The sequence below is a fragment of the Lynx canadensis genome, chromosome A1 (assembly GCF_007474595.2).
Source record: "Lynx canadensis isolate LIC74 chromosome A1, mLynCan4.pri.v2, whole genome shotgun sequence".
Classification (NCBI taxonomy): Eukaryota; Metazoa; Chordata; class Mammalia; order Carnivora; family Felidae; genus Lynx; species Lynx canadensis.
Genome location: NC_044303.2, coordinates 19,822,306 through 19,843,267, shown reverse-complemented (window position 1 = coordinate 19,843,267; position 20,962 = coordinate 19,822,306). Strand labels below are relative to the sequence as shown.

The window sequence follows — 20,962 nt, the reverse complement described above, 5'->3', positions numbered from 1 at the left end:
GTATATCCAAAACTAATGTTTATGTCAATTATATCTCAATAAAATACACACCCTCCCCGAGAGCAGCAGTGCTCTAACAGTTTATACTGTAACACCATTTGCATGCTTAAAAATTAATGAGGACCCTAAAGAACTTTTGTTTATGTGGGTTATGTCTATAAACTGACACCATCTCAAAAATTAAAAGTAAGAAAGTTAAAAGATAATGGCTAGAAAAACACATCTTGGTAATCTGTTTAGAGATGGAAATCTGTATATGCTGATGGATGAAGCTGTGGGAATAAATGAAATTGCCTGAAATGAACAGGTCAAATGTAAAGGCAAAAAAAAAAAAAAAAAAAAAATCTAAGTAACAAGGGGACAGATAGGCATAAAGCAAGATCAATGATTAAATGGAACCAAAAGCCAAATAAAAGCCAGGAAAATATAAACCCAGAAGCCACTTTTAAGAAAGAGTGTTCAATAATGCAGGCAAAACTTCATGGAAGAGAAAACTCAAAAACCTATGAATGAATTTGGAAAATGAGAAAGCATTATTGACCTTACTAAGAATGGAAGAAGTCAGAATGTAACAGATTAAAGAATAAAAAAGAAGGTAGCAAAGTCAAGGGGATATCAGAAATAATTCCTAAATTTGCTACAAAAGGAAACAAGATTTAAGAAAATCATTAGAAAGGGAAATAGGGTACATGAGGGTAAAGACACAAGTTTTTCCCTTTGTTTTGTTTCATGTTTTTAGAATGGCTGACCCAGGGAGGCAGAATTATACAACCATCACCACTACGTAATTTCAGAACACATCCATCACCCAAAAGAGAAACCCCATGCGCATTAGCACCAACTCTTACCCTCAACCCCAGCAACCCTTATATATTTCTGTTTCAATGGAATTGCCTATTCTGAGGATTTCATAGGAATGGAATCATGTAGTAACTAGGCTTTTGTATCTGGCTTCTTTTACTTAGCATGTTTTCAAGGTTCGGCCATGTTGTAGTATGTCAGAATTTCATTCCCTTTTAAGGCTAAACAGCATTCCACTGTATGTATATACCACACTTTGTTCATCTGTTCATCAGTTAATGAACACTGGATTGTTTCTACTTTTTAGCTATTATAAATGATACTGAGACATTTTATGTGGATTTACTTTCATTTCTCTTGGGTACATACCAAGAAATGGAGTTTGGGGGTAATAGGTAACTCTACGTTCAACTTCTTGAGGAACTGCCAACTAATTTTCCGTAGGTAGCAGCTGCATCATTTTACATTCTCACCAGTAATGTATGAGGGTTCTAGCTTCTCTACATTCTTACCAATATTTGTTACTATACATTTTTTTTATTATAACCATGATAATTGGCATAAAGTGGTATTCCATTATGGTTTTGATTTGCATTTCCCCAATGACTCATCATGCTAAACATCGTTTTCATGCACTTATTGGCAATTTGTATGTCTTTAGAGAAATATTTCAAATCCATTGCCTATTTCTCAATTGGGCTGTCTTTATTTTTGTGTTATAGCAGTTCTTTTTATATGCTGGATACTAGGCCCTTATGAAGATATAGGATTTGCAAGTATTTTCTCCTGTTATACAGTCTTTTCTTGATAATACCCTTTGAAGCACAAATGTTTTTAATTTTGATGAAGTTAAACTTTTCTACCTTTTCTTTGAATGTGCTTCTACTGTCATATCTAAAAAACCGCTGCCTAATCCAAAGTCATGAGGAGTTAGCCTATATGTTTTCTTCTAAGAGTTTCAGCTGTCACATTTACACTGCCCACGTATTTTGATTTCATTTTTGTATATGGTGTCAGGCAGGGGTCCAACTTCACTCTCTTGCATAAGGATATCTATCTAGTTGTCCAGTACCACTTGTTGAAAAGATTCTTCTTTCCCCATTAAACTCTTGGCTTCCCTGTTGAAAATCAATTGACCACAAATGTATGGGTTTTATTTCTGAACTCTCAATTTATCCATTGATTTAGACGTCTATCCTTATACAGTACTGTATTGCTTTTTGTTTTCTTTTTAAATCCCACACTAGAGTGTAAGGAGCAATAAACCTGAAGTAAAAAGAAAAAACCCAACAGACTAGTCCTAGCTATGCCTCTCAATTGAGAATCAGCTCTACTAACATTCATTTTCCTCACTGTCACAGAATTGGGAATTGAGATGTGAAATTACCTTGAAACAATGAAAAGTAACGAAATTAAGTCTTACACATTTTCTTAATGATTACATTCAATATAAATTATTTTGGCGGCCAGGAATAAAAGAAGGTAACATAGTAAGAATCTGTTTCTAAGAAACAGTGCCTAGCACATAGTAAGCCCTCAATAAATTATTTTAATTAACCATTTTCCAATTGCTTTGCATTCTTTTCATTCGTTTTTAATGACTATTAAAATTATGAAAAACAACTGACAAATTAAAATCACCATACTTCAGGTTCTTCCTTTAGCAATTATTTCCTCGAAAAAAAATCAAGTACATTTCCCTTAGGCTATTTTTGCTTTTTATTTATTTTTTAATGTTTGTTTATTTTTGAGAGAGAGAGTCAGAGCGCATGTGGGAGGAGGGGCAGAGAGAAAGGAAAACACAGAATCCGAAGCAGGCTCCAGGCTCCAAGCTGTCAGGACAGAGCCCGATGCGAGGCTCAAACCCACAAGCAGTGAGACCATGACCTGAGCTGAAGTCGGATGCTTAACCAACTGAGCCACCCAGGCGCCCCCTATTTCTAGCTTTTTATGTTATTATCCAATACAAGCATTTAAGACAGTTCTCCTCATATGATATTTAATAAGGAAAGGAAAATTAAGAAATTATTAGTCAAAGGGAATTCTATAAAATTTAGTTAATAATCTGAATCATTTAGTTGGTAGTTTCCACATAGTTACTTACAATGCATATCCTTTAAGTTAAAAAAAAAAATTCTTTTTTTAATCTAGTAAATTTAAGAACAGTATCTGTTCAGAGGAAAGAGCACTTATTACTTGGCAATCAATGATATGAAAATAATTCTTTCACAAAGTTTTACTCCAACAAATTTCAATGGTGAGGTCTAATATTTTAACAACTTTATTGAAAAATAATTACCCACCATAAAATTCACCCATTTTAAAAGTGTCCAATTACTTTTAGTAAATTTGCATAGTTTGCCATCACTACTATCCAGTTTTAGAACATTTCCAGACCTCAGAAAGATCCTTCATCCCCATTTGCAGTCAGTCCCCAGCCCACCCCAGGCAACCACTAATCTACTTTATAGATGATCCATAAAAATGGAATCATACAATCTGTGGTCTTTTGCATCTAGCATAATGTTTTGGAAGTTTGTCCATGTTATATAGCATGTCAGTACTCCATTTCTTTTTATTGCTCAATATTATTCCAAGTTCCTTTATTTTATTTCTGGCATAAAACGATCCACAGACAATTTTGTCTTTTATAAGGAGGTTTAAAAAAAAAAAAAAGTGCCAAAATTACCTACAACTTGTTTATTCTACACTACTGCTACTATTTTTCTAAAATCCAAATCTGATCACTTTCTCCTATACCAAAATCTCTTCAATGGTTATTACCATCAACCTCTAAGACAGTCTACATTCCTTGGCAGGGCATACACAATGGGCCATGCCATCTGTCCACGCTCATTTCCTGCTGCTTCTTTCCTGAACATTCTGTCAACTATCAGTGCTGAGGTGTATAAGGTTCTCTTCCTCTCTTTATGCCTTATGCTCATCTACTTCCTTTTATGCTTTTACACTCATCTGCTTCACAAACTTGAATTAATCTTTCAAAGTCCAACCTCAGACATCATTTCCCAGCGCCACCCTCACTTTCTCAGCAGCTTGTGCTGTAATCATTTCACTTCTTACACCATGACCTGTTGACCTCTGTCACCAAACTCATACTCCTAGCACCCAACCTTTTGTCTGAATATCACTGGTTTCAAGAAGTATTTGTTCAACTAAACAATACATTCTGACCACTAGTATTTTCTGCTCACCTCATTAAGCAAGATCAACTACACTCTAAAACTCATGGTGAAAAGGACCTGAAAGTAGTATAACGCAATTCAGTGGTCTACAAAACAAGACAGACTCCAGAGGTCAGCAAACTATGGCTCACCAGCCAAATTCAGCCCATGTTTGTTTTGGTAAATAAAATTTTATTGACTACAGCCACACTCACTGGTTTAACACATTGTCTATGGCTGTTTCTGCCCTATAGCAACAGAACTGAGTAGGTTTTAACAGATCATATGGGCTGAAAAGTCTACAATGTTTACTACCTGGCCCTTTAAGTTTGCAAACTCCTGGTATACATTATGATGTGAGGGAAGAAAATATCAGAATTTCCTTTGTATAAGTTTTTTCATCTCATCTTTAAAAATTTCTATTTTTGTAGATATTTTCTAATATTAATATAAGGTGTGTGTATATATATACGTGTATAATTTATACGTTTATAATATCTAAACATAAAAATGTACAAACATTGGGGGTAGTGCATGCCCATATTATTTTTTCATTTTTACTAATACAGGCAACTCAACAACAACAACAAAATAAATAAATAGATAAAAACCCTATTGAGTCTTAGTACAAATTTTTAGAGTTTACTTGAAAATCTGGCAACCAAGAAGTTATTATATGACAACTGGGTTTTGTAAGTGCTTCAAAGCACAGAGAAAGAAGTCTAGAACGAAACTTTTTCCAAAACAAAATGCTCAATGCATCTCTAAAAGATCTTTTTATTGAGTCTAAAAATGTTATTCACATAATGCAACAGTCCTAATATTCTTCAAGTTGAATGCAATAGAATACAAACTACATAAACTACTTCAAAGGTAGTTAATTTTTCTTAATTATAACAGACAAATCAAATGCAAATTTGTCCATCAGAATCCTGAAGCCCAACTGCCTGATACACATGATCAATACATGATATACAAATTAACACATAATAAATATATAAACTCAGAGATTACCTCACTAGCTAATTTTTTTAATCCATCTGTACTTATCTGATTTTATAACCAAAATGTTCCTTAGCTATGATAGTAGGCTACTTACATTGAAGACAACAGATACTAACCTAAGGTTCTGAAGGGCCCAGGAAATCTCAAACTCCTCCCCTTACAGATCTTAAGGTTAAGAGGTTATTCGTTTCTAACAACTCAAAAGTTGGGGTCTGATCATCATCACCAACAAATGTATAAACTAAAGTTAATTTACCAGTTGAACCTGGATTTGTCAAGTTAGGGTTGTCATTCTATGTTGAATCATATTCTCCAACCAATAGTCACAGCCCCCAGAGAGAACTACACTCTACTCTGCTCACCTTTAAGGCTTTTTCTGAGGCCTTCCGAGATGACTAGCATCAGACTTTTGAGGAAGGCTAGCCATTAGACAAGGCTTTTCCCCACGATCTGACTGCTTGAAGTGACATCCAGGATCAGGTCGATCCTGTATCCAGGAATCATGACCCTCCCTGAGGCACCAGTCATCATGAGACAGTCAGTGCACTTTGGCACTTCTTGAAAACCACTGGGCTGCTCCTTTAGCTGAAAGGAAAAAAAACATCAAAACCACAACAAACAAAACAAAGGGGGAAAAATCAGTAATTCAACCTGAAAAGACAGAGCGTGGGGAAAAATAAACCAAACAGCCTTGTCTAGATCAAAATGCAGCCTTGCCTTGATGTAAAGACCATAGTTCCAGTCACTGCATAGTTTATTCCTAATACACAAATCTAAAAAATTTTATATCTATTTTATTACGTCTGAAAAGAACAATTGAAAATGGAGGTTTATATAAAATATTTATGGAACACAGCTAAGTAAGTATAATGAAGGTATTTATAAACAACTAACAGCCTATGGCTTATGGGATTGTGCCTCACCAGTATTGAGACCAATACTCAACTTTTTCATGCTCTCAAACTGTAATCTGACTTAGAGAGGCATAAAATACATCTAACAGGCTCACTTTCACGGAGTTTAATTGGCAGAAAACTACCAGTGCAGTTAAAGCCAATCTACAACTATTCTTAAATCACATACTGATAAACAGAAAAGAAACTGGGTTTGCATCCTCTTCAGTGGACCTTACACTAGTACAAGGTGTCCTCACACACACAATGCTGTTCTCCCAGCATTCTCAAGTTCAATGTTCACACTTACTTGAAATAAGCAATTTTAAATGTTCATATATCACTATGACTTAAATTTAAAAACTTAAGGACCTGATAAATAAGTAATAAAATGACTTAAGATTTACTTATTTAATCTGCTTCAAAATACAAACTCTATCAAAATTTAGAGACAAATTCTGCTTATTTCTTTGTTTTTAAATGCAAAATACTTTTCTTAGGACATAATGTTAAAAGGCAAGAAAAAGTCTTTGAACTATTGTTTTAAAAGTTGGCTTGTAACTCCTTTAAAATATTGGTACCCTCAAGATATCTTACCAAACAATTATTTTATATTCCTTTCTACTATATATCCAATATCCCCATTTCAGTTAACACTAACAACATCCACACAGATCTCAAGTTGGAAACTCTGAAATACAACTAGGCCGTCTGTATTTTTTTTTTTTTTACTTGTTTGAGAATATGGTTAAAGCTAGAGACCACTGTCCCCCAGAAAAATGTGGATAATTGCACAAATGGACAATGTCTAGTATGTTTTCAGGCAATTCACAGAACCCTCTAAAGCCCAAGCATGGACCCTGGTTCAGAATCCCTTTCAAAGGCTGATTTTTTTTCTCCTACTTTACCATCTCTGAAGACCTGCCTAGTTAGCATACCCATCAAATCTCTCACATTTCTGCCCTTCTATCCAGCACTGGCTTAGTTTTAGCACACCCCATGTTTCTCCTGGATTATTTCTTGTCGTTTGCTAATTCTTCCCAGTTTACCATCCCTCAACCTATCTTCTTTCACCCCTGCAGGCAGAGTAAGCTTACTAAAATGCAAATCTGATCATGAGACTCCAATGCTGCTCAACACCTCCAATACTTCCTCTACAAATGTTAACAGAATGATGTCTAGTCTCCTTAGGGGGTTCTTCTGGCCTCTACCTACATTTCAAGGAACCAGTTCTCTTGCCTATGCTTTCTATACTCCACTCATATAATTTCAAGTCTCTCCATATACTGTTTTCATGCCTTCGTACTTTCACACACTATTCCCTCCTCTTGAAATATCATGGCTCAATTCCTTACTCATCTCTCATAACCTAGTTCCCCTGTTTATGCTCCCTCAAAAGCTTTTATTTCTGCCATGAGATTTATCTCAGTGTGTTACAAATGCTTATTTCCTTGCCTATCTTCAAATATGTCTTCTGGAGGCAAGAGCCTTGCTTAATTTCATCTTTGTGTCCCCAATACCTAGAAAATAGTAGTACTAAATATAAATGTATGGTGTGCCACTATTCTTGTACACAAGCAAAGTTACTATACCACACCCACACCCACACACACACAATTACTGATGAACTAATCTAAAATATACTTTAAGAATTGAAAATCAGAACAATTCATTAGAGAAGGGTATTTTAGCAGGAACTCTCTAGAAAGCAAAAATTAAGTGTAACTATCACCAATTCTTTATAAATTGCCCTCATCTGAGTCAAGTGTGTGTGTGTGTGTGTGTGTGTGTGTGTGTGTGTGTATGGATAGATATATATATATATATATCCATCCATATTAAAATAAATATATATTTACATATATATACATTAATAATGCTAGCTATGAATATCCAAACCAGGAATTAAAGCACAATAAGGATAACAGAATACTATGCAGTCCTTTGAATAAAAACTCCTTAAGCCAGTGATAGCAAGCACATGACAGATAATATGAATTAATTACTCCTTTTTTCTTATCCTCTCCTTTCCTACCTCATCTCATATTCAGGGTCTAAAAGCCCTCCTCAAACTCGGCATACCACAAATGCAGTAATTATAGACTGACTGTGGTCAGCACACATGTTAGTATTTCAGGGCTATCCAATAATCGATTCTAAATCATACCAAACACAGTAAAAAATATTCACAGAAGACCTAGTCCATATTCCCGGGAAGCCCATTCCCAAGTTTAACAATTCCAAAGGTCAACAATTAATTTTTATCTTAAAATATTTTGCTAGCATTGTAAGTCAAAAATGGTGAAGGTGTTTTGTTAAAGTTGTTCACTTTCAAATGTGTTTTTTATAATTTAAAATACATATTTGTAATTATATTGTATTCTAAAACTATGGTTTTCAAATATGTGTATCAGAACCAACTGGGATATTTTCAAAAATACAGATTCCCAGGTTCCTGTCACGATCAACTAAACTAAAATTTTCAGAATTAGAGCTGAGCCATAAATATTTTATAAAATACCCTAGGTGATTTTGATGCAGCCATTTGAAAACTAACGTTCTAAATATTATAGTAGTCTATATATGGAAGAGCTGCAATCAGAAGGGTAATAGAAACATCTCTATGTAAATTTTTCCTTACATGTATGGCGTCTCTGATTGCTTATTGGTTCTGACAGGCTAATAAAATGCAGCGTGAAACTGCCTCACCTGCTGAATAAAAATTATTTTGATATATCTTACCACAGAATTCTAGATAATAGATTACTTATTGTAGCCATACAGCTTCATTAAAGAGTGATAAGCCAGTATTTAAAAAAAATTATCCTATTGAAATGTTTGGCTAGGGGCAATCCATCCTTAAAGGGTTTTTCTTTCCACGTGCCCTTGAAAAAAGATATATTCAGTAAGAGTACTGTAAATGTGTTGCTGAAATTCACTATAGGTTATCGAATTGAAACATTTCATCAACTTCTATTATAAATTTGTATTATAATTTACATATTTTCAATATACATATATTTTGTTTATATATGTATATAAATGTATATATAATATTTTTATATATTATATACATATATACATATTACCATTTACATGTTTTCAGTTTTCAATTACAGATGTATATACATTTCTATAGCACACTAGGAATAATAAATCCAGGAGTTGAGAGAATAGGGCCAAAAATATGGGTATAAAAAGAAAATACAAATGATCCGTATCCAACAAATTCTTATTAAATGTCCTTAGAAAGTTGAATTGATAGAGACTAACATATACAGTAATGTTATACATATGTTTAGAACATTTAAATCACAAACTACTAAGACACAAATTACTGAGTCCCTAGAAATCAGTAAGAGGCATCACTGCTAAGGGATGAATGAAAACTCAAAAAAATGCATTTACACACAGATCCTTTGGGTACATTCTATGATACTACAATGACATTCCTCAAGATTTCTTAGAGGTTTTTTTAAAAAGAAAAAAGAATGAAAAAGTTGCTCCAAAATTCTAAGTGTACTGGGGAAAAAAACAACTATTTTAAATATGTATTAAAAGTCTTGACTGATATAATTAAAATAGTTTTGACACAGGGCACCTGGGTGGCTCAGTCCGTTAAGCATCCAACTTCAGCTCAGGTCATGATCTCACGGTTCGTGAGTTTGAGCCCCGCATTAGGCTGTGTGTTGACAGCTCAGTGCCTGGAGCCTGCTTCAGATTCTGTGTCTCCCTCTCTCTTTGCATCTACCCCACTCACACTCTCTCTCAAAAATAAATAAACATTAAAAAAATTTTTTAAATAGTTTTTAACACATTTTTAGGGACTTTACTAAAATAAAAACATTTATGGCAGGAGAGATGAGATTTCAGAATTACTTCAGGTACAAGAAAAAACTCAAAAAATTCTGGATTGTCTTGATCAGTACAGATCACAAAGAGTTAAATAAACCATAATTATAGATCCTAAAGATTATCCTTATAAAAGGTAAAACCATTTACATTACAAAGAATGATCCAGAAAAATCACTAACACTAATCCACCTCTCAAAGGCTGAGGGGACTTCTGCATCAGGTTTTGAGAACTGACAAGTTCAAAGATAAGACCCTACCTAATCTGTAGCCACTTCAACACAGAGCTGAGATTACTCAGACATTCTCTTTCTACAGAAGCCCTTTCTGAACATTTGCCAAGAAGTTATAAAAGTAGTTGTCCTAGTTTGTCTTAAAAAGCTGGGAAAGTCATAAGAAGGCAAAACTTTTTTTTTTTAATGTTTATTTATTTTTGAAAGATTGAGAGAGAGAGAGAGAGACAGAGACAGAGACAGAGACAGAGCATGAGCGGGGGAGGGGCAGAGAGAGAGGGAGACACAGAATCCGAAGCAGGCTCCAGGCTCTGATGAGCTGTCAGCACAGAGCCCAATGCGGGGCTCAAACTCACGAACTGTGAGATCACAACCTGAGCCGAAGTTGGACGCTTAACCAACTGGGCCACCCAGTAGCCCCAAGAAGGCAAAACTTTTAATGTCAAAAGCCAACATTTTATTTTTTACTGCAAGTATCTTCTCTAAAACGTTAGCCTCCAGGGCAATCACAACATTGATAAAGAGATGCAGAAACATTCTTCAGCATATAGAAATCTCAATATTTGAAAGATAATACTACTATTAGCACTTTCAAGGAAGAGAAAAATAACTACTACACTACCCTGGAATGTCATTCATCGCCAAGAAGGTACTGGCAGGATTTCTTCTGGCTACTTTATTGAGCAATATAGTTAGCCATGTGTTCCTGGAATCATAGTAAGAATAGTTTTCCATTGCAAAACAGTGCTAGGGAGGATCTTTGCAGGAAATTAAAAACAGAACGAAATTTTTTCAATAATTCTGATTTTGTGATTCTACCAAAACACCTGATACATCAGTACTAAACATAATGAATGGTACTGTAATTGGCCATTAGTACGTACACTTATCAACATCAAAGAATACTACTACGAGGCTAAGCAATACAGTTTTCTTGTGTATCAGAATTCAAAATCCTATCTAACTCACTCCTCAAAAGTGAAAATATTGTGAACCGATTTTATCAAATAGCTACACTTAAAAAGAAAAAAAAAAAAGAGGCAAAAAATACACACATACTCGTCCAACACAACAGTCACTAAGTCCTAGAGAGTTATTCAGAAGTACTACACTAGAAACACACTCATGACACGTCAGACAATAACCTGGACTTTCATTAAATGAAGCCAAAAGACAATTAAAGTCATGAAATAAGGTAAAACGATCATATACAGCTCAAGATTTTTGTCTGCAATACAAAACCGTTAGTCTCCTAACTCCTAACACACTGCTACGTGATGAACTATCACAGAGGAAATGGTATCCCTATATGATTTTGACAAATAAGTTATAAGAAATTGGGTCATTCTGTCCTCAACAAACTTAGCCAGGTCAAGAGACAATATGACACCAAGTTTTTCTATTAACTATTTTCTAGGCTCAAAACAACTTTATACCAGGCTTCTTTCTAATAATTTCAGATACAAGCTAAGAGTCACATCCTAATACTAAATCATCCACAAGACCCTTGAATTCAATGAAAATTTAAATGATGATAAAAATTCACAGTACACAGGGTTTAACACATACACAAAACAGGTCATATTAACACTCCCCTCCCTCTTTAGTGCTCCCACTTAGTATATATCTCTATTTAATAAAACTATTTAATGAGTAATCTCCCCCCATAAGACTGTAAACTTAAGAACCAAAGATCTACCCTGTTCATCTTTTGTAACCTCATTGCCTAGAAATGAATGCCCTGGTCATAAGAGTCATTCAATGAGCACTGAGTGAACAAGAACATAATGTCTACATCACAATTGTATAGAAAGGTGAAGTAGACAAACAGGAAATCAGGTAAACAGAAGATAAATTTTAGGACAAAACAAAAAAACAAATCAAATATAGAGGCAGGAGATATAACAGAGAAAAAGCACTGGTCTGGAGGGGCTGGGATGTCTTTGGAATTTATACATCAATTCTAATCCAGATTTTGGCAATAAAAAATGTTATAACCTTGAGCAAATCACTTTGTCTCCCTGGATCTCAATATCCTCATTTGTAAAATAAAAAGACTACACGAGCTCTAAGTCGTCTTATACACCATAAGGATGATTTTAAAGCAGCAGAAACACATATTCCTGAAAAATAACATCAACAGATCAAATATAATACCCCATGTGAGATAGTATAACTCTTTTGAGCAGAGGATATCAGTCAGGTGGGACGCACAACTCCATAAATAGTAACAGGTCACATCAATAGCAGCCACAGGCAATCAAAAATTATATATACACAAGCGTAGAAATCACTGATATATTCACTCATTCAACAAATCTAAAAAAGAATCAAGTTTTGCCAAAAGCAAAGGTTCAGAGATCTGAAGAGGAAGAGACAAAAGACAAAATTCTGTTTCTCATTGTCTAGTAGAAATTTTGACAACATAGATCACATGTAGCACGCATGTGCACACGTGCATGCGCGCTCACAGACACACACACACACACACACACACACACAAGCAAACAAAAAGCATCTTTATACTTTTTATTAATTGAAAGACTCCTTAAAATGAAACACATAATTTAATTACTTGGGCTAGAACAGACCAACATTTCCCAATATTTTAGCAAAAATTACGTTTCAACTATATGCACATCTGGGGTACATTCTCTCTGCCCCACAAGAGGAGTCTTGTTGAGACATTAAGAACCAAATGTGCAAAGGATCAAAAACATTCCTAACCTTGAAAACCAAAACAACTCACAGACCTATGTTCCAACTACATTAGCAAAATAAACCTTTGCCTTAAAACAAATGAATCTTCTGCCTCTGATAAATAATAGTAATTTTCATCTTGAGGACTACCAAACTCATACCATAGTATCTATAATCAATATTTTTTAATATAAACTCTGTTCACAGTACTAGGCTAACTATCATAGAAGCTACAAGTGAACTAAAATGGAAGATGCTTGCCCACAAGAAAATCTTCCCAATCTTACTTGCCAGGTAGTTTTAGATTACTGTAAGCACACAGTCCCATTTCTCCAATATCCCTCCCAAAAACCTGGGAAGAAAGATGAGCAATTCTAATATCCATTTATACTTCAAAATATGTTTAAAAGTTAAAGGAGGTCCTGCAAAACAAATATTATAAACATGACGAATCCAGTTATATAGGAACAAAATATATTGTACCCCAAAGGACATTTCAAAGAGCATCCTGAATGAATAATCTTACATGTAGGAATATTTTACAAAAAATAGAAATATTTTGTCAGCCATCACAACTATAAATCAAAATCATTAAGGAAGGAAACAAACAAACCACCAGAAGACTTAATTGATATAAAATAAAGTTGAAGAAATTACTATGGGTTCTAATAATACCTCCGATTTGATTATTGATACCTAAATCTTCCTCTCAAATTTTTCAAAAGGAGAGTAAAGTGGGAAAAATCAACTTCAAAGTTTCAAATTTAAAGTTAAGCAACATTTCTACTCCTTGTTCATATATATAATTAATATCCATCTGGGTCCTGATAGTGGCAGGACATAATTGGCTATGCATGTCAACCTTAGTTCAAGAAAGTCCAAAAACCCATTAGATTCAGCTATGTAGCATTCCAATGCTACTAATTATGTATAGACTATAAATTATTTCATATGAATTTTAATCTGCCTAAAATTTTCAGTTCTATCTCTATGAATTATATCCTAAATTCCCTTTAACATTAACTGCTCAAACAAAACAATTCTGGTTCTCTTCCACACAACTCAAGATCAGGCAAAGACAACTCTACTGGTTCCATTGCTTCATGATAGAACAATACTACGCTCACTGCTTTACAGCCTAGCAAGCACTTTGACCTATATTACTTCATTTCAGTCTTCCAACAAAACTATGATGTAAGGCAAGAATTGCCAACTTATTTCATGGACAAGGAAAGCGTATTGGAGAAGTTAGGTAACTGGTACAAAGTTCACTGCTAGAAAGTAACCGAACAAAGACCAGAACGCACGCATCCTGACTCCGTGTCCAAGTGACATTCCACAACATCACACGAATGAAAGTATTTCTAAAAGTTACTAAACTTAAAAACTATACTCTTCCTACTTAATTAAACCCTTTGTAAATACAAGAATTAAGATTCTAAAGCAAATGCAAACAGTAAAAAAAAAAAAAGTAGTCTAAAACACCTCCCATCTGTATCAATATATTCTGAAAAACAAATACAGTTGCTCCTTGAACACAAATTTGAACTGCAAACATCCACTTGTATACAGATTTTTCTCAATAAACACAGTACAGCACTATAAATGTATTTTGTCTTTCTTATGATTTTCCTAATAACATTTTTCTCTAGCTTACTTTATTATTAAGAATACAGTATATAATGCATATAACATATAAAATATGGATTAATCGACTGTTTATGTTATTGGTAAAGCTTCCCATGAACAGCAGACTATGAATAGTTAAGTTTTGGGGCAGTCAAAAGCTATACACAAATTTTTAACCACAAGGGAGTCGACAATCCGAACCCCCACACAGTTCAAGGGTCAACTGTATCAAATACTACAGTAAAAACAGCTTAAAGTTAAAATAAGTCTATTGTAGCTACTCTATCATACCACACGCAACCAATTCTGCATAAAGAATGCTAGCAGAGAATAGGTGAGGCTAGCTTTAAGTCATGACTTGAATAAAAGTGTCTAAAAACCTTCAGTTTTCCTAGTCTTAAACTCCTCTTGGCTTTGCTCTAGTCTAGTCTAGAAGTCTCCACAGTAGAGTGCACATGACAATCCACTGAGATATGGAAGAAATTATTAGCGTGCTGTGCCTATTTTTTTCCAACCTGAAAATAAGATTTCATTTTCACTAAATTTACTGTATGAACTGACACTGTCACCCTCACATAAACTCAAAAATACACGTGGAGTTGGAGAATGGAGGGAGGCTCAAAATTTTTCACAGAAATTCCTGTTCAAGAAAATCTGGAGATCACTGCTATGAACAGAGAAGGTAGGTAAGTCCTAGGAGACAAGTGACTCTAGACCGCATCAAATAATCAAACCTATTTAAGGTGTTCAGTACCCTACAGTACATATACAACTAATAATTTTTCAACTGCAATTGTATAATCTATGCTGATAGGAATATAACTTACCTCATCCTGGACTCCACTGGTAGTAGTCAGCTTGCTCCCATCAGTAATTGTAATAATTATTGCTGGCTCCAAAAAAAAAGGGTTTCGTCCCTAAAGTCAAAAACACATTAATTACATTAAGGTCTAGACATCAGCTTAATTTTTCTGAGTAAAAAGCCAATTCTTAGAACACTGTATAAATCCACTTTTCTTGTTATTAAGTTTTATATACTGTATATACCTTTTGTACATTAAAAAAAGGTTCAGAAAGAAACATGCACTAAACAGAAGTTAACCTTAAAGAAATGGGATTAGGTAGAGGAAAAGTTAGACTTTTCACTTCTTTCTACATTTTTCTATCATTTTAATTTTTTACAGTGAGCATTTATACTTAAATAACTAAAAGTACTCAATTTTTTAAAAGGAACTCTATAGCTCAATTCTAATAATCTTATTTAGATATTCAAAATTAAAAGACAGTATTTTTCTGAAAACTTGTTAAAGAGAAAGGCAACATAGTACATGAAGATAACAATGCAATGTAATTGATGCCTGTAAGGAAAACATCTAACCAAGTGACTGGATATATGCATGGAAGAGCTCTAAAATCTGGTTCTGTGGGAACACAAGGGCTACTCTAAGGTTAGTGAAATTTAATGATAGCCCAACATGAAAAATTAAGAAGGATGGTTACTTAAATTGCTCGGCAAGAGAAGGTACAAAAACAACAGTGACAGAGGCAATGGAAGACAAGTGACACAAAACTCTCAAATGCTCCATATATAAAGTGAAAGAACTTTGGTAACTTCCACTCAAATCTCTGGCCAAGTTACTCAGTATGATGATCAATTTTAAGGGACACATTCTATGAGGGAATCAGATAAACATAAACTTATCTTTTACATATAAATGGCTCTCATTTAAGATATTAAGGCACATTTAAGACAAAATTATGACCAAAGGCTAGAATTTCAAGACAGTAAACCTTGTGTTTGAAAATTATCAAATTCTCTGCCATTAACACATTCAAGAAAGGATGCAATGAAGTTTTGCTGGATATGATGCAGAACAGCATATGACAAATTTTAATGTGTATATGAATCACTTTGATCTTGATAAAATGCATGTTCTGATTCAGTAGGTCTGGTTCAGTAGGTTCCACATTTTTTTTTCTAATGTTTGTTTATATTTGAGAGACAGAGCGTGAGCAGGGGAGGGGCAGAGAGAGACAAGAATCTGAAGCAGAATCTGTTCTGTCAGCACAGAGCCCAACACAGGGCTCCAACACTCGAACCGAGATATCATGATCCAAGCCGAAGTCAGATGCTTAACCGGCACCAGGCACCCCTAAGGTTCCACATTTCTAACAAGACTGCAATGTAGGAGATGCTAATGTCCACAAACCATATTTGGAATAGCAAGGATGTAGAAGGGTTATATGCATGTAATATTCTATAGTTCAATAAACTTCCCTTACGCTTATATAGCTCTCAGTCACTAGCATATTACAGCACATACTCTATTTGTTAAATGTATTTACAAACACTTCACATACACTGTGATTTTAACTGATCTTCATAAAGTGGGAAGGGGAGATTTGGCAGTTTAAATTTCTTGATCAAGTCATACAACTTGCAGGTGGTATATACATTTTTCAAACAGGTGTCCAGGAAATAATGATTCCAAATGGGGAAAGCAACCTCTGATCAAATTAAAATATGTTGGCTATAACTTTTAGAAGATTTTGAGTGCATAGAAGCATCCAAATGTTACAGAAGACTTGCAGGGGATTAAAAAAACAAACAAACATGAATTTACCTTCCCTTCCTTCTCCACAACATTCATGGTAAGTGGAATACATTTGGAGAAACATTACACTATACTACCTGTCACACCATTCACCCCCAGCATAAATAATAAATTCTAATAATGTAAGTCTTCTCATAGATCTATAAACAGGCCATGTTCATTGTCACTGCTGAACTTCACCTGGTTCCCTCTTGTAGAATGTCTTCCCTTTTCCCTGCCCACAACCCACTCAATTCCGAATTTTTCTTTAAGGCCCAGTTTAAGTCCTCTTCTTCCATGAAGCCTTCCCTGATTAGCCTGCCCTTAAATAATTTATCGTTCTCCCTCTCCAAATTCTAATAGTGGCAGTTTTCAAACTTAATAAAAATACAGATACATAGAATGTTTCTTCAAATAAAACTGGATTTGGAGTGGTGTCATGGAGTACATTTTGTCTCTTTTTTTTTAAGTACACTCCATGCCCAATGTGGAGCCTAACACAGGGTTTGAACTCACAACCCTGAGATCAAGGCCTGAGCTGAGATCAAGAGTCAAATGCTTAACCAACTGAGCCACCCGGGCGTCCCCATGGAGTACATTTTGAATACTACTTCCCTGCATTTAACCTCTCTCCTTCTCAAATTATTTTTAATTTAAATATACAACACCTTGCACAACAATGTGAATATACTTAACACTACTAAATTCCACACTTAAAAACGGTTAAGATGGTAAATTATGTGTATTTACTATAGTTTTTTAAAAATACACCATCTTGTATTGTTCATCATTGCTTCCGGATTCTGAGTAAACTGAAGTCAAGGAGCATGTCATTATTTCTTCCTCAGCACTGAGCACAAAATATTTAAGCACTGGGCACTTAAAATACTCATTGATTCACTGACTGAGGCTTAATACAAACCTGCCCAAGTTCATGGAACCACTGAGAATTTTTCAAACTTCAACAAGCTTTGAAAGAAGATATAGATACTTTACCTATATCTCAATATAAATGAGTGCTTCCCTAGCTTAACACATAACAACTCATGAATTTGCTAGGATACAAGGGTACACTGCCTCTGTCCTGTGTCAGTCTAGCCATCCACTCTCCATTTGCTCATGTTTGTCACTCAAATGTTTACTGAGTGGCTGCCATACAACAAGCATCGTGTCAGGTGCCTGATAATCCAATCTCACCAATAATAAATGTACCTATGTACATAGAACTCTCTTCTCCTGGTCTCTACAAATACCACGATAGATCAAAAATTGGCAAAGGGAGATAAAGGCCAAGATATCCTGATAGCTTCAGAATTATTTTATCTTGCTTCTACCCTTAACCTACAACTACGTGGACCAAATAATTGGAACAGTGCTTCTGTAGCACCTCTACACCTAACTCAAATTTTCTTCTATATTTTCTGAATGAAAGTCTGACATCAATTTTTATTCCTGTATAAGCACACTGAGAATTATCCTTCAGAGGCCAGTCGGTTACATTTGTAATTAAAGAACAATGATCTATGACGTATTGAACTTTATGAATGGTGATATGCATCCAAAAACCAGTACATACTTTAAGGACCATCATATCTAAAAATCGAATTAAAATGTATTATAATTCAGCAAAGCCTTTGAGTTAAAATGTAAGCTAAATTAAAATATCAAAATATAAGTGACTCTTTCCTTGATAACCAACTTTTAGTTGAAACTTTACTGGAGTCATACACATAGTACTCTCCATAGCGACTATACCTGAAATTACTAATAATCAGGTACTTGATAATAACAATAAAACAGTCACATGATCTCATTTAACCCTAAAAACATGGTACAGTAAAATATTCACAAGATTAAATAATATAATCCAAAGTTACCCAGCTGGTAACTAGCAAAGCCAGAACCTTATTCCAGTTCTAAATATCATGGTCTTTCCACAGCATCTAAAAGTCCTGTTGGTAGCAACTAAATCTCTTGCATACAGTTCTACACGAACCTAGACTGTGCCATGTTCACAGAATAACGAATAGCGTTACAATCAGTTTGGTTTTATTTAATATATTCTATCTACAGCAAAATTAACTACAGTGGAGCTATTCCTTTACTTGGTTTCCTGTTGTTTTGTGATTTCTCACCCACAAAAAAAAAAATTTTTTTTTTTTTAGAGAGAGAGAGACACCAAGAGACCATGAGCTGGGGATAGGAGCAGAGGGTAATTAAGAGAGAAAAGAGAGAATCACAAGTAGTCTCCACACTTAGCACAGAGCCTGATCCCACAACCCTGGGATCATGACCTGAGCCAAAACCAAGAGTCAGACACTCAACCGACTGAGCCACCCTGGTACCCCTAAATTTTCTATATATAAATCAATATACCTCTCCCCAACAAAAACACACTGCAACAAAATACAATGTAAACAAAATGGAATGTTTACTTTTGAAAACGAACGTCAACCAACTTTCAGAGAGCATAGGTACAAACGCAAGGTAAAACAATATTAAGATCTTTAATGACTTTAAATTTTGGAAAATTAAGATAAAGATCAAAGGTAGAAAAAAGTAAAGAAAAATATGACCATCTTCATTTCACCTATTTAATTATTTAACCCTAACATGGCTAATTATTTAATTATTTAATAAAATAAATTATTTAATAAAATAATTATTTATTTAACAAAATAAATTATTTAATAAAATAATTATTTAATTATTTAACCCTAACATGGCTAAGATCCCTTCAAGAATCACACTAAAAAAGGGGCGCCTGGGTGGCGCAGTCGGTTAAGCGTCCGACTTCAGCCAGGTCACGATCTCGCGGTCCGTGAGTTCGAGCCCCGCGTCGGGCTCTGGGCTGATGGCTCAGAGCCTGGAGCCTGGTTTCCGATTCTGTGTCTCCCTCTCTCTCTGCCCCTCCCCCATTCATGCTCTGTCTCTCTGTCCCAAAAATAAATAAACGTTGAAAGAATCACACTAAAAAAGACAATAGGATTAGTCATGATAAAAATTAGAATAATAATGACTTACTGCACATATATACAAGAGGACAGTTTTTATTTCTTCAGGAACAAATTATCCCTACCTCTATATAGAAATATAAATGTTAGAATAAACTTATTTAAGCAAAAATTTCTAAATCACCTGCAACAAATGATCAGATGATGTTGCTCCAAGACAGTTTTCTTCTATACAGTTTACACTGCTCCTCCCCCACCTGTGCAAGTGCATTTATGCTTGGCAGAAGCACGGGAAATAACTGGCATCTTTCTCACACATTTTTACCCAGTAAATTAAAGCACATTTCTGGGTGTCTACCAGTATCATGAGACAATTTTCATGTGTTACAAAAAATAATTTAACATTTCAAAGGTCAAAAGTTGTGACTTCTAATGTCATTAACTATCTGTTGCCAAGCCAATGCAGTTCAGTAATTCCCAAATCTTTACATTTTTATTCCTTGTATGTTTATGAAGTCACTCAATTTGGGGACAGTCCATATTAGAATAGACCACAAAATTCACCTTGGTCATAAAGTTATAAATAGCTTTTACCTTAGTTACAAGATCTCCAAAAAAATAGTAATATTAGGTTCTGCTACATCAAAGGCAACCAGTAGAGGGACTAAAAGTTTACTTTTGCCATTAGCAGAATTAAAATCAGATGGTTCTCTCAGAGCTGTACTTCTTGGTGCAAAGAAATCTAAATATGTCCCTAAAGGATAGAGTGCAAGGTATAATATTCTACCTATTTACGAATGGAAATCTTCTCATTTAGAAAATTTATTTAAAAAAAAAAAACAACCGATTTTACTACTGGTCAAAAACCTCAGGTAAAAATTCCGCTAAAGATAACATCAAACGCAAATGTTAAGTTCTTGCAATAATTTAATTTTATCATGGGGTTAGCCAAAACAATGAAATTAAGGCATAAAATCTCAATAAGAAAATTTAAAGAATTAAATTAAGTAATCTTGGAGCACCTGGGTGGCTCAGTAAACGTGTCCAACTTCGGCCCCCTTCGTGGGTTCAAGCCCCGCATCGGGCTCTATGCTGAATGCTTGCTCAGAGCCCGGAGCC

At 34.7% G+C, this 20,962-nt stretch overlaps 1 protein-coding gene across 3 annotated transcripts in view; it reads right to left on the bottom strand.

Annotated features, from left to right (window-relative positions):
• Nucleotides 1-20,962, bottom strand: part of LOC115510275 (integrator complex subunit 6) — an 88,440-nt gene that overhangs the window by 53,119 nt on the left and 14,359 nt on the right. Inside the window, exons 2-3 of one of the 3 annotated variants that reach the window (XM_030309943.2) lie at nt 15,123-15,212; nt 5,351-5,573 (exon numbers count right to left, since the gene is read on the bottom strand). The gene's annotated coding sequence lies outside the window, so the exon portion shown is untranslated. Of the gene's footprint in view, nt 1-5,350; nt 5,574-15,122; nt 15,213-17,811; nt 17,817-20,962 lie in introns of those variants that run through there. The other 2 variants (XM_030309954.1, XM_030309934.2) reach the window with 2 other exon arrangements.